The sequence below is a fragment of the Orcinus orca genome, chromosome 13 (assembly GCF_937001465.1).
Source record: "Orcinus orca chromosome 13, mOrcOrc1.1, whole genome shotgun sequence".
In the NCBI taxonomy this organism is placed as follows: Eukaryota; Metazoa; Chordata; class Mammalia; order Artiodactyla; family Delphinidae; genus Orcinus; species Orcinus orca.
This window is the reverse complement of record NC_064571.1, coordinates 45,046,152-45,058,975: the sequence shown is the minus strand read 5'-3', so window position 1 is coordinate 45,058,975 and position 12,824 is coordinate 45,046,152. Positions and strand designations below refer to the sequence as shown.

The window sequence follows — 12,824 nt, the reverse complement described above, 5'->3', positions numbered from 1 at the left end:
ACCTAGGGGCAGGACAGGAATAAACACGCAGACGTAGAGAATGGACTTGAGGATACGGGGAGGGGGAAGGGTAAGTTGGGACGAAGTGAGAGAGTGGCATTGACATATATACACTACCAAATGTAAGATAGATAGCTAGTGGGAAGCAGCTGCACAGCACAGGGAGATCAGCTTGGTGCTTTGTGACCACCTAGATGGGTGGGATAGGGAGGGAGGGAGGGAGACGCAAGAGGGAGGAGATATGGGGATATATGTATATGTGTAGCTGATTCACTTTGTTATAAAGCAGAAACTAATACACCATTGTAAAGCAATAATACTTCAATAAAGATGTTAAAAAAAAAGGTGGTGTGTCTACACATCTAGTACAGTTTGAACACATATTAACTGAATGCATTGATGCATGAATTGATGAAAAAGTGACTGAAAATTGAATAAATGAATGTGTGAATGGTACAGATTTCAGGGTATACATGGAAAACTATATCCTAAATTAATACAAACAATTTGGAGTCTACTGAGGATAAGATTGGTAGAATTCTTAAAAGCCAAGGCTCTTCATACTTAAATTGTCCTTTAATGTCTACAGGGCAAAAAAGTAGTGGGTCTAGCAAGAATAGCCAGAAATGGGCTCTTTTAGTTCCACAGGACTCTGTTGAGTCCTGTGTGTTTAGGGATTTAAGATCAGCTTGAAGTTATGGTGACAGCCTGTCCACACAATGTCCCCCTTTCCTTCTATCGAAGGAGGGATCATGACCTCATTCTCAGGGAAGTGGACTCTCCTCCAAAGCATTTGAGGACCACTTCTTTCACAGATTAAATGAAATGCAAAATGGGTCCAGGGCAAAATAAGTCTTACTAATAGAGCATGCATGATTCCTGGGGGGAAAAGTCATTGCTAAGTTGTATATGTATTTTTTTTTCTGAACCTTTGAAAAGATCAACTCTGGTTTCAGTTTAATTTTTTTTTTTTTTCAAAAGAAACCTACATGGCCACTGCTTCAAATTTGTTCCAGATGGATCTAGTCATAGAATGATTGATTATCCACTCAGTTGCGAGCTATGTGGTTAAGCTCAGAAATCTGCAACAAACTGATCTGGAGCTGTGTTTCACGGTAAGTGGCAGAAAGGATAATCCTTAAACTGTCATTTTAGAGTCAGTGATGAGGAAAGAGGAATTTAGTGAGGCTACTTATGTCAAGAGAATGTACTAGTAAATGGATGGCTGAATATGAGGGAATCTTATGAGCATAATGCTTTTTTTCCCTTCTCTGTACATCATGGTAAAGGGAACCAGATCTGACTGGGAGCCCCCCGAGGGCTTCCCCAACTCTCACTGCCTGCTTCATGAATTAGCCCAGCCTCCCGGGGATGCTCCAGGCCCGAGGTCAGAGGCTGGCTTCTACCTGGCTGCTGAGGCACCCATTTATCCTACTACCCACTCAATAGGCCCACAGAGGTTTTTATTATTGGCATCAGAGACACCTGAGAAAATCTGGAAGCTAATTCTGGGGGAGAGTGAACCTAGGAGAAAATGTACTGTTCTCTATACAGAGCTGTATTATGTACTTTAAAAAGCAATTTAAATTTGGTCCGTTCCCATTTTCTTTAAGGAAAAAAAAACCCCTTTGCTTTGGATTTTGGTTATTCCTTTTAACAGCTGCATTAGCCTTTTCTCTATTCTTTCCCTCTGGTTAAGTCACAATCGGGCTATCAGAATATTCTTTTGGGGAGATTGGATGTGGCTGGTGGCGCTCCCTACATGTCACCATCTGTTTTTATTAGTTGTTCAATTTCTTGGTTTCCACCCTCACGGTGATTTTCTACTTTTGCTCATATATCCTTTCTCTTTTCCCTTTCCCTTAGAGTGCTATTCTACTTCATTACTGCCTCCTTGTCAAAAAACAAATCACTATTCTGCCCCTTATCATGATAACTGCTCCTCAGAACTGATGAAAATTCATGTTGGACTTTATGGCCTCTGAAATTTTAGGTCTTACACAACTTATTTATTGTAACCTTAGGTTATATTTAGCACGTCTCCCTGTAGAATTTTGAGGCAAAAGATGTAAACATATTTAAACACAAAAATGATGACTAGGAAGCAGGCTTTTGAATAGGCTGTAGGAAGAAAAATGTGACTGAAACAGAACAGAGATTTCTATGAGAGAGATGGAGAACATTTTCCATGATTCCCTAACAAACACACAAATATTACAGATGTCTAGGACAAAAGTTCACGTTGAGGCAAGAACAGTGTTTATTAAATTTCTTTTATATAACAGGCATGTGGATACATGCTAATCTGCAAAAATAAAGGGAGTTTTTGTTTGTTTTGTGCTCATAAAGTTTTTGTTCCATGGATATTGTTTATTTGTAGAGTGGAGTAAAGCAGGATTTTAACTAAAAAGTCTGAAAATCAGAGTATATATTCATAATTATTTATGAGTGGTTTTGGAGAGGATTGATAGCATTTTAGAAGTTCCATATCCATGAAGAAGAGAAGGGTACATTCATTCAAAACGAGCTGTTAGAAGCTGTGAGGTTCTTCTTTCGAACAGTACTTTGCCTGTTTCAACCACACCCATCAGGATACGTATCTGAGTGAGTCATCCAGGCTCCTGCACCGCTGGGGAGGTGGGTGCATTTTGCTTTTTAACTCATATTTTGCTTTTGAAACCATTTAAAATTCTAGATTTAACTCTAAAGTTTTGGATGGAATCATTTCAGGGAGAATTTAATTACAGATTGCGGTAGGCAGCTTCTGACATGGCTTGCAATGATCCCAGACTCCTGGCATTCACACCCTTGACTGTGGGCTGGATTTAGTAGCTTGTTTCTAATGAACAAAATATGGCAAAAGTGATAGACTGTCACTTCAGTGATTGAGTTACAGAAGACTGTGACTTCAGTCTTATTAGCACTCACTTTCTTGCTGGCACTTTCTCCTACCCTTTCCCTTGCTGACTCTGACGAAGAAGGCTGCTGTGCTGTGAGGTGCTCTAGGGAGAGGTATATGTGGCTAGGAGCCATGGAGGAAGAACTCATGAGAAATGCCGGCAGGAAGTGAATCCTGCCAACAACCACTAGTTGAGTGAGCTCGGAAGGGGATTCTTCCCAGTCAAGCCTTGAGACAACTGCAGATTGTGAAAGACCCAAAGCCTGAGGACCCAACTAAGCCGTACTTTGATTCAGACCCAGAGAAGCTGTGAAATAATAAATGTTTGTTGTTTTAGGCTGCTGCATTTTAGGACAATTTGTCACGTGGCAACAGATAACTCATAGGCTTCCTTATGCTTTTTGTGTAACGGATAATAATGCATGAGCTCAGGAAAGACTGATTGCTTTGGTTGTAAGCCTGGTTTGAATCTGAGGCTGAAAAACATCCTGAAATATGAAATGAACAAACCTGTAGACTTTAAACAGGCTGTTCTTTGCTAAAAGGTATTCATGTCCCCCAGTGAAGGCAGAAAATCTTAATTCAAAATTCAGAAAATAATAAAGAACCCGTAATATTTAATGTTGTCACCTTTATGTTTTAAATGAGTTTATAGTAATACATGCAAAAAGTATATTTACTCTGCGCCAAAAAACAAAAAACGAAAAAAAAACAAAACCAAAAAAACAACTCCTTTCCAAGCTAGGATTGAAATGGAGTCCTTGGCTGTGGCATGAACCATAATAATTACCCATGTCCATGCCTCGGGGGGGAAGACTGCAGTGATCTAGTTTTTAAAGCTTCAGTGATTTGGTCCAGACTTTTAGCAAACAACCAGCACTAGGTGTGAACTGTTTTGTCAATAAAGCTTCAAGGCATTAGAACTGTCTGGTTTTTTGTTTCTGAGTCATTAATGCTATTATAATCACAGAATACACCTGCATTCTTCTCAGGGCAGATTTTAACTTGCTCTGGTATGTTTTCCTGATAAAAATGCCATTTGAAAGTCAAAGAAGAGTTCCTATCAATAGAAATAGTTTAAATGCCACGCACGTATCAGTCAAGAACCATATAGCGACCACACTTCCAAGGCTTGTAGCCTAGACAAAGTGCACTCTCTCTACCTCTCTTTTTCTCTTTCTCATTCTTTTAAAATTATTTTGAATAAGAGCTGGAAGGGACAACTCTTAATTTTGACAGCTGAGGCCCAGAGAGGTTAACTGGTTTAATACAGTCAGAGTCACTTAGGGGAAGATTCAGATGGGAACCTTTTTCTCTTGCTGAGTTTCATGGAGTTTCTGCCACTTTTTGCTGCCAAAGACTACTTTCTGGATCCCCCTGAGCATTCAAGCATAAAAACATTCCACTACAGGAGAAAATTCTATTAATTAATAAGGGAAATATCTGTGCATTACAGCTGTAACTGTTACAATGGAATTTATATTGGAGAAACTGAGTGTCTAATCAGAGGAGAAGAATATCTTTTTGAAAAAAAAAAAGAAAAAACCCACCACATGCAGATCTAATTCTATCCAAAGTATACCACACTGCTAACTGCAGAAAATAGAGAATGAAGAATCACTAGACATATCAGCTTCTTGGTGGGCAGCACAAATTATCAGCTACTGGAGGCTCTGAATATACCAACAGAATCTGGGAGCTTGTTAGAAATGTGAACCTTGGGTCTCACCCAACACCTACTGAATCAGAATCTTCATTTTAATAGGATCCCCAAGGAATTCACATGTTCAGTAAAGTTTGAGAATCATTGGTCTATCACACATAGCATATAGAAGATCCTCAAAAACATATTAGAGAATGGAATCCCAAATTTAAAGAATCCCTCAGACAATTTTATAAAAACAGAAAAACTGATTTATTCAGGTGTCACCTTTTCTTTTTTCTTCATCAGTCCTTTGAGGAAAATATGTACTTATACGCATATACACAGGCAGAAAATGGTCACTGTAATACTATTTTACAAGATACTTCAGCAGAACCTATTTTTGATTAGAATAGTCTTATGCTTGCTCATGTCCTCTACTCTCCTATCTTGCTCTCTTTTTCTCTCTCTTCCAGTTCCATTCTACATCTCTTTTTCTGCCTCTCATTCCTCTTACAACTGCTATTGTCTCCCAGAGTAAGAGGAGGTCCCTGGAAGAGAAGGATATAGCTCAATTGTTTGCTCTGTTTTGCTTTTTTTCTCCATAAATGTATGAATACATTCCTGGCCTCTACCCTCACAGGTGTTCACTGCATTTTTGCTTTTTCCTTAGATGATTGATTTTCATACTGAGTGGTGTGTGGTGATGGTAGATGGTGTTGGGGGTAAAGTATCACTGTTACTTGAGTCACTCAGCAGAAGAGCCAGGGAAATTCTCATAACTGGCTTCACTGTTTCATCTTAAGAATATGTGGTATATATATATAGTTACCCCTCTTATCTTTGGTTTCACTTTCTGAAGTTTCAGTTACCCACATGGTCAACCATGGTCTAAAAATATTATATGAAAAATTCCAGAAATAATTCATATGTTTTAGATTGCCTGCTATTCTGAATAGTGTGGTGAAATACCTTGCCATCCCACTCCATCCTGCCGATGACATGAATCATCCCTTTGTCTAGCATAGCCTGCCCATCAACCGATTAGTAGCATCTTGCTTATCAGATCCACTGTTTTGGATATCGCAGTGCTTGTGTTCAAGTAACCCTTACTTCACTTAATACTGGTCTCAAAGCTCAAGAGTAGTGATGCTGGCAACTAGGGTATGCTACAGAGAAACCGTAAAGTGCTTCCTTTAAGTGAAAAGGTGGAAGTTCTCGACTTAATAAGGAAAGAAAAAAATTTTGTATGCTGAGGTTGCTAAGATCTACGGTAAGAATGAATCTTCTAAATGTGAAATTGTGAAAAAAGGAAAAAGAAATTCATGCTAGTTTTGCTGCCAAACTCAAACTGTAAAAGTTATGGCCAGTGCATGATAAGTGCTTAGTTAAGATGGAAAAGGCATTAAATTTGTACAATAAGATATTTTGAGAGAGAGAGAGACCACATTCATATAACTTTTATTACAGTATATTGTTATAATTGTTCTATTTCATTATTAGATACTGTTGTTAATCTCTCACTGTGCCTAACTTATAAATTAAACTTTATCATAGGTATGTATGTATTGGAAAAAAATTGTATATATAGAGTTTGGTACTATCCATGGTTTCAGGCATCTGCTGGGGGTCTTGGAACATATCTCTCAAGGATAAGTGGGGACACTGTATTTAAAATCGATCAATGGGCAAGCAATACTTAAGTCATGAATTTTTAGCTACAGTAGTTACCCAGTTATGATCTCTGTAGTTAACTGTAACAGAGAAGAGAAAGTATTTCTTCTCCTTTAAGGGAAAGTGGTGTTTTCTTTTTTGCTGAGTAATAGAGTTGACATAACACCGATGTGTCATCTATTAGAATAATTTTAAGATGTAGCTCTCCAAATCAACTACAGAGGCTTGGTCTGACTTTGAATCTGCACCTGATTCTTCTTTTCCTAATTTGAGATTTATACTGAGGAATAGGCAGGCCAGTTGCTTGCAGTTACTTTTACCCCTTGTCAGGACCTCTATTTGATTTTTTAAGCTCTTGAGAAAATTCAAAACATCATTCATATTTAATCAAATAATTCATGCAGTCTTCCTTATTGATGTTGTTCTTATTCTCCCTTGTCATTATAAACTGTTCCCTTTAATACAAGACCAGAAACTGTATATTTTACCAAGAAAAATACATACATTTTGTTATGGATTCATAATGCTTTGGGGAGTGTGTAATTGTGCCTACTCCTGACTTTGATATTATAACCAGCTTTTCTAATAATTCTTTAAAACTCTGTTAGAACCCTAATCCTGTTTGTGGCCAGGTTTTTACAATGACAACTAAATAGCCCAAGTTCTTTTTCTAATACAGTGATATTCTATTTGGGGTATTAACCATCAGTGATAGCTTGGTTTATTGGAAACTATTGCTCTGGCATGCTTAAACAATCCATTTTTCTGTTTAAATTGAAAAAATCAGAGAAGATTGTTTAGTTTACTTACAGTTGGACTCTAATTTACAATGGCTTTGCTATTAAACATTTTTTAAAATGAACTAGTCACCAAATAATCTTTCCTGTTTTTTCAGAACTATCATTAGCTGTATAAATTGCACCACAATTAAACTTCCTTCTTTTATTTAGCTTCTTTTTATCATTAGCTTTTCCCCCCTGCCCAATTACTAAAGAAAGGAGGTCTTGGAATTGAAGTTGAGAACGAAGCCCAGCATCTTTACCAGCTTGTGTGGAAGGACATTTTTCTCTGGCTACCTTCCTCCCTGGATTAGGGCTCTTCTGATGCGCCAAGTCGTGAACTAGTTTTACAAAAAGGGCCCACAGCTTTTACTGGGAAGTTTAATTAATCATGAATAACTGGAATTTTCTGCCTTGTTTGTTGAGTGACGTTTTATTCTTGGCTACATACTGACTATATAATTTGCCAAAGTCTGAGGAATAAAAGAGCATGGGGATTCAATGTCAGTCCCAGATAAGTTATTTTCTAATCCACTCTATGATGGTCTATCTAAAAACTTTATTTTGTTAAAAATTCAGTTGCCCAAGAACACAAAGGTAGGTCAGGATGGAATCCAGGTAAATCTCTAAGAAAGATTAGTCAAGACATGGTCAGGATGTTGCTGAAGTGTAAGGCAACAGAGTGTTAGAGGTTACACCTTAACACTTTTATTTCTTTGTTGACTCTTTCTATATTCCATCCAATAATGTCTTTATTGATTAAATCATGTAGTAGCTGTCCAAGGTGCCCTTTCCCTTGTGATAGGTAAACACATGAATTTAGAAAGCAGTTCCCAGTGTTGATTTTACGAGAATAATAAGAGGAGGAACTGTGTTCCAAATCATTTTAGAAGCATTATCAGCTTTGATCAGTTTAATTTCTGTACATGTTACTTTCCTACCAAAAAATGGTGCATTGTTACATGTTTGTGCACATGCATGTATATGGGCATGAACTTGAGTGGGTATGTGTATGTGTGCATGTGTGTGAGTGTAAATAGCTGGAATAAACTAAATCTAGGAAAGAAAGGGGGTATTTAGGCTGTGTGGGCAGGTTTCTAAGGTGTCTTTTAACAGCTTCTTTTGGAATGTCCTTTCCTTTTTTAGACGAGATATCTTCTGATATCACAAACTGCTCAGGACAGAACATGGATAAGGAGGGAAAACCATCTTACATAACAGTATCTCTTTAGGCCTCAAATGATGAAAAGCAGTGATTAGGAAAAAAGCTTACTGGTGGGTTTCGAATGATGCCAAATACCTCAATCACTCATATATTTTAGGAGAATTATTAAAGTTGAACTAATTCTCTAAGAAGCTTCCTCAAATAAACAACAAATTTGAAGGATTCAACAACAGACTCTGAAAAACAGACTTATACTGCTCTTCATAATTTTGGTATATTTAAACATATTGAGATACTTAGGTTTTTTAGTGAATAGTGAAAAAGTCAGCAACAATTTAATGGCATACTCATTTTGTGAATGTATGTATGAGAGGAGGGCTTTGCTGCAAAATAGTGAGATCTAACTAATCACTACTGAATAAAAATTCTTCCCTAATCCAGGTTGTGATAGACCTGGTCTCCAGGGTGGACACTGAATGGGAACCTCTGAGTTGTTTCCTGTTTTGGATTGTGTTCCACATTTCCACTCAAGGGAGTAGGATTAGATTCTCTGCAGCACACACAGCTGTTTAGAGTGCAAAACTTATTTCACTACAGTCTCTGGAGCTTTTTGAGATTTAACTATTTGCATAAAGGCAGTTGCAATTTCCATCATGATTCTCCCTTTAGCTGGGCACACATAAAGCAATACACACAGCTTTTATGGTTGTCTCTAGTTCCATTGTCTACATCACACTCATATTTCACATACAGTTAAGTACGTAATACAAGCTAGCTATTAGCTCCCAAAGGACCCTCAGTAATCTGTGTTCTTTCCTGGGCCCCTCGGACCCATGGATTTCTTTCTCACTTCTCTAGAAATTCAGTTCTTCCTACCTTGGGACCAGATCAGAACTGTGCTTCTTTAAGTCACCTACAACCAACTAAGTGATTTTCCTGGATTCTACCCTTTAGCATTTTAACAGAATAAATTTAAAAAGAATAGTTTCATTCCTAGCCACAGCAATCAGTCAAGAAAAAGAAATAAAAGATATCCAAATTGGAAGGGAAGAGGTAAAACTGTTACTGTTTGCAGATGACATGATACTCTATATAGAGAACACTGAAGACTCCACACAAAAACTTTTAGAAGTAATATATGAATTCAGCAAGGTAACAGGATACAAGATTAATCTACGTAAATCTGTTGCATTTCTTTACACTAACAATGAAATATCAGAAAGAGAAAGTAAAAAATAATCCAGTTTAAAATCACATAAAAAAATATTTAGGAATAAACTTAACCAAGGAGGTGAAAGACCTATATCCTGAAAACTATATAAAACACTGATAAAGGAAATTGATGATGATTCAAAGAAATGGAAAGATATCCCATGCTCCTGGATTGGAAGAATTAATATTGTTAAAGTGGCCATACTACCCAAAGCAATCTACAGATTTAATGTGATCCCTATCAAAATACTCATGACACTTTTCACAGAACTAGAATAAATAACCCTCAAATGTATATGGAACCACAAAAGATCCAGAATTGCCAAAGCAACTCTGAGGAAAAAGAACAAAGCTGGAAGCATAACCCTCCCAGACTTCAGGCAATACTACAAAGCTACCATAATCAAAACAGCATGGTATTGGCACAAAAACAGACATATGGATCAATGGAACAGAATAGAGAGCCCAGAAATAAACCCACACACCTACAGTGAATTCATCTATGACAAAGGAGGCAAGAATATACAATGGAGAAAAAGACAGTCTTTTCAACAAGTGGTATTGGGAAAGCTGGATAGCTACATGTAAATCAATGAAATTAGAACACTCCCTTACACTATATACAAAAATAAACTCAAAATGGTTTAAAGACCTAAATATAAGACATGACACCATAAAACTTTTAGAAGAGAACATAGGCAAAACATTCTCTGACATAAATCGTAGCAATATTGTCTTAGATCACTCTCCCAAGGCGATAGAAATAAAAGCAAAAATAAACAAATGGGGACAAATCAAACTTAAAACCTTTTGCACAGCAAAGGAAACCATCAACAAAATAAAAAGACAAGCTACGGGATGGGAGAAAATATTTGCAAACGATGTGACAGGCAAGGGGTTAGTATCCAAAATATATAAACAACTCATTCAGCTCAACATAAAAAACAAACAAACAACCCAATAAAAAATGGGCAGAAGACCTAAACAGACATTTCTCCAAAGAAGACATACAGATGGCCAACAGGCACATGAAAAGATGCTCAACATCACTAATTATTAGAGAAATGAAAATCAGAATCACAATGAGGTATCACCTCACACCGGTCAGAATGGCTATCAAAAAGTCTACAGATAATAAGTGCTGGAGACGGTGTGGAGAAAAGGGAACCCTCCTACACTGTTGGTGGGAATGTAAACTGGTGCAGCCACTATGGAAAACAGTATAGAGGTTCCTTAAAAAACTAAAAGTAGAGCTATCACATGATCCAGCAATCCCACTCCTGAGCATATATCCAGAAAAGACAAAAACTAATTCGAAAAGATACATGCACCCTAATGTTCATAGCAGCACTATTTACAATAGCCAAGACATGGAAACAATCCAAGTGCACATCAACAGGTGATTGACTTAAGATGATGTGGTATATATATAATGGAATATTATTCAGTCATAAAAAAGAATGAAATATGCCATTTGCAGCAACATGGATGGACCTAGAGAATATGATACTAAGTGAAATAAGTCAGACAGAGAAAGACAAATACTATATGATATCACACATGGAATCTAAAGAATAATACAAATGAATCTATATACAAAACAGAAACAGACTCACAGACATAGAAAATAAACTTACGGTTACCTAAGGAGAAATGGAGGGAGAGAAGGGATAAATTCAGAGTATGGGATTAACAGATACGAACTACTATATATAAAATAGATAAGCAAAAAGGATTTACTGCATAGCACAGGGAACTATATTCAATAACTTGTAATAACTTATAATGGAAAATAATCTGGAAAAAATATATAACTGAATCACTTTGCTGTACTCTTGAAAATAACACAATATTATAAGTCAATTTTACTTCAATTAGAACAACTACGTAACAACAACTACGAAAAAGATAGTTTCTGGCTTGCAGTCAAGGGAAAGAACCAAGATGGATTGCTCTGATCCCTTCTTCCTTTCTTGCTCTTATTTTATAGAGCTTCACCCAGTGTCTTGATTTTCTTCACAGTATTAGAGAGCTTACATAAATATTTTCCAGCCTTGTGATTATTTCACTTCAAATATCATAAATGTTAACATTTCCCCAACCCAACTGTATTTTCATTATTCACCATGAGATTTCTGAGGAAGGATATATTTGATATAGAGATGCATTCACTGGTTAAATGTCTTGTCAGAAAGTTAAAAGAATTCTAGTATTTCTAATTACTAGTCTTGCTTTAGGAATAACAGCAACTTATTTATTCACCAATGTTTGTTAAAAACCTAACAATCCACAATATAAAGAATAGACTTCATAGTTCCTTCTTTCAAGTGGCTTAAGCTTAAGATGGGAACTAGATATTTAAGACCTCCATTATTGTTTTTTATCTTCTTTTTTTTACATCTTTTTTGGAGTATAATTGCTTTACAATGTTGTGTTAGATTCTGCTGTACAATAAGTTGAATCAGCTGTATGTATACATATATCCCCAAATCCCTACCCTCTTGAGCTCCCTCCCACCCTCCATTATTAATAAGAAGTTTGATACATATAGAGTTGGGAAATACACCTTATACACATATGGTACATAATTGCTCATTTTCAAGGATGGTTTTAGAAGTCAAGTAAACTTTAAGCCTGAATTCTCTGATGATTAAAAACCATTCATTTATTCAAACACGCACACACAAACACGAAACATTTGCTTTGTGCCTTTTCAATAATAAGTAAAATGGGACACAGTTTGGGAAGATACTGAGACAGGGCTGGAGGAACACATTAGTATTTTGTTGGGGAGAGTTACTGAGGATGGAGTACTAGTCATAGACGTTTGCTCTGCAGTGCTTCAGCATCACATGTACTATCAAATTTTGTTTTCCTCCACGTACCCCTATCCCTTACCTCATTAGCATTCCTATCAGCAGCACCCTGCTTCTGGGGGACTCTCCTGGGAAACCACTCTTGGGTAGAAGGAACATGGACCCAAAGCTTTTCGCTTTTTCTGCTTGGCTATAAGATGGTTACTTCCCTCGCTCTTCGGATCTTAATTTCCTCATCAGACCTCTCAACTTCCCCTCATCATTCTCTTCTAAATGTTCCATTCCAGGGAGGAACCAGGCTTTTGTTCTTGACCACATTTCTGGGGACATGTTCTTTTTTCTGTCTAAATGTGGATTTTAATAAATTGTAAGCATACCTGTATCACATATTGGTTTTGCTACTACTTTTGGCAATTCATTATGTACTTCCTGTGATGTCCCGTGTGTTAAATTTCCTGAGCTATATATTTTGCTTCTTTTATTGTTATTTTATAATTCATGGGTTAATGATGGTCAGTTCCCGGAGGACAATGGCCACTCCTTCCTTCTACTTTTATTCTATCAAAGTGCCTTACAACAGAAAGTGGTTCTTAAAATTTGATTGGATTTTATTGAACATTAACTGAATGGTTTTGCA

At 36.9% G+C, this 12,824-nt stretch overlaps 1 protein-coding gene and 1 long non-coding RNA gene across 18 annotated transcripts in view; one reads left to right on the top strand and one right to left on the bottom strand.

Annotated features, from left to right (window-relative positions):
• The window catches only part of LOC117198314 (uncharacterized), a 424,014-nt gene that overhangs the window by 200,687 nt on the left and 210,503 nt on the right, over window positions 1-12,824 (top strand). For all 7 annotated transcript variants that reach the window (XR_004479411.2, XR_007470860.1, XR_004479407.2 and 4 more), the window contains exon 4: window positions 982-1,115. This is a non-coding gene — a long non-coding RNA (uncharacterized LOC117198314). The remainder of the gene's footprint in view (window positions 1-981; window positions 1,116-12,824) is intronic.
• The window catches only part of EFEMP1 (EGF containing fibulin extracellular matrix protein 1), a 68,234-nt gene that overhangs the window by 41,641 nt on the left and 13,769 nt on the right, over window positions 1-12,824 (bottom strand). The gene's annotated exons all lie outside the window — the stretch shown is intronic.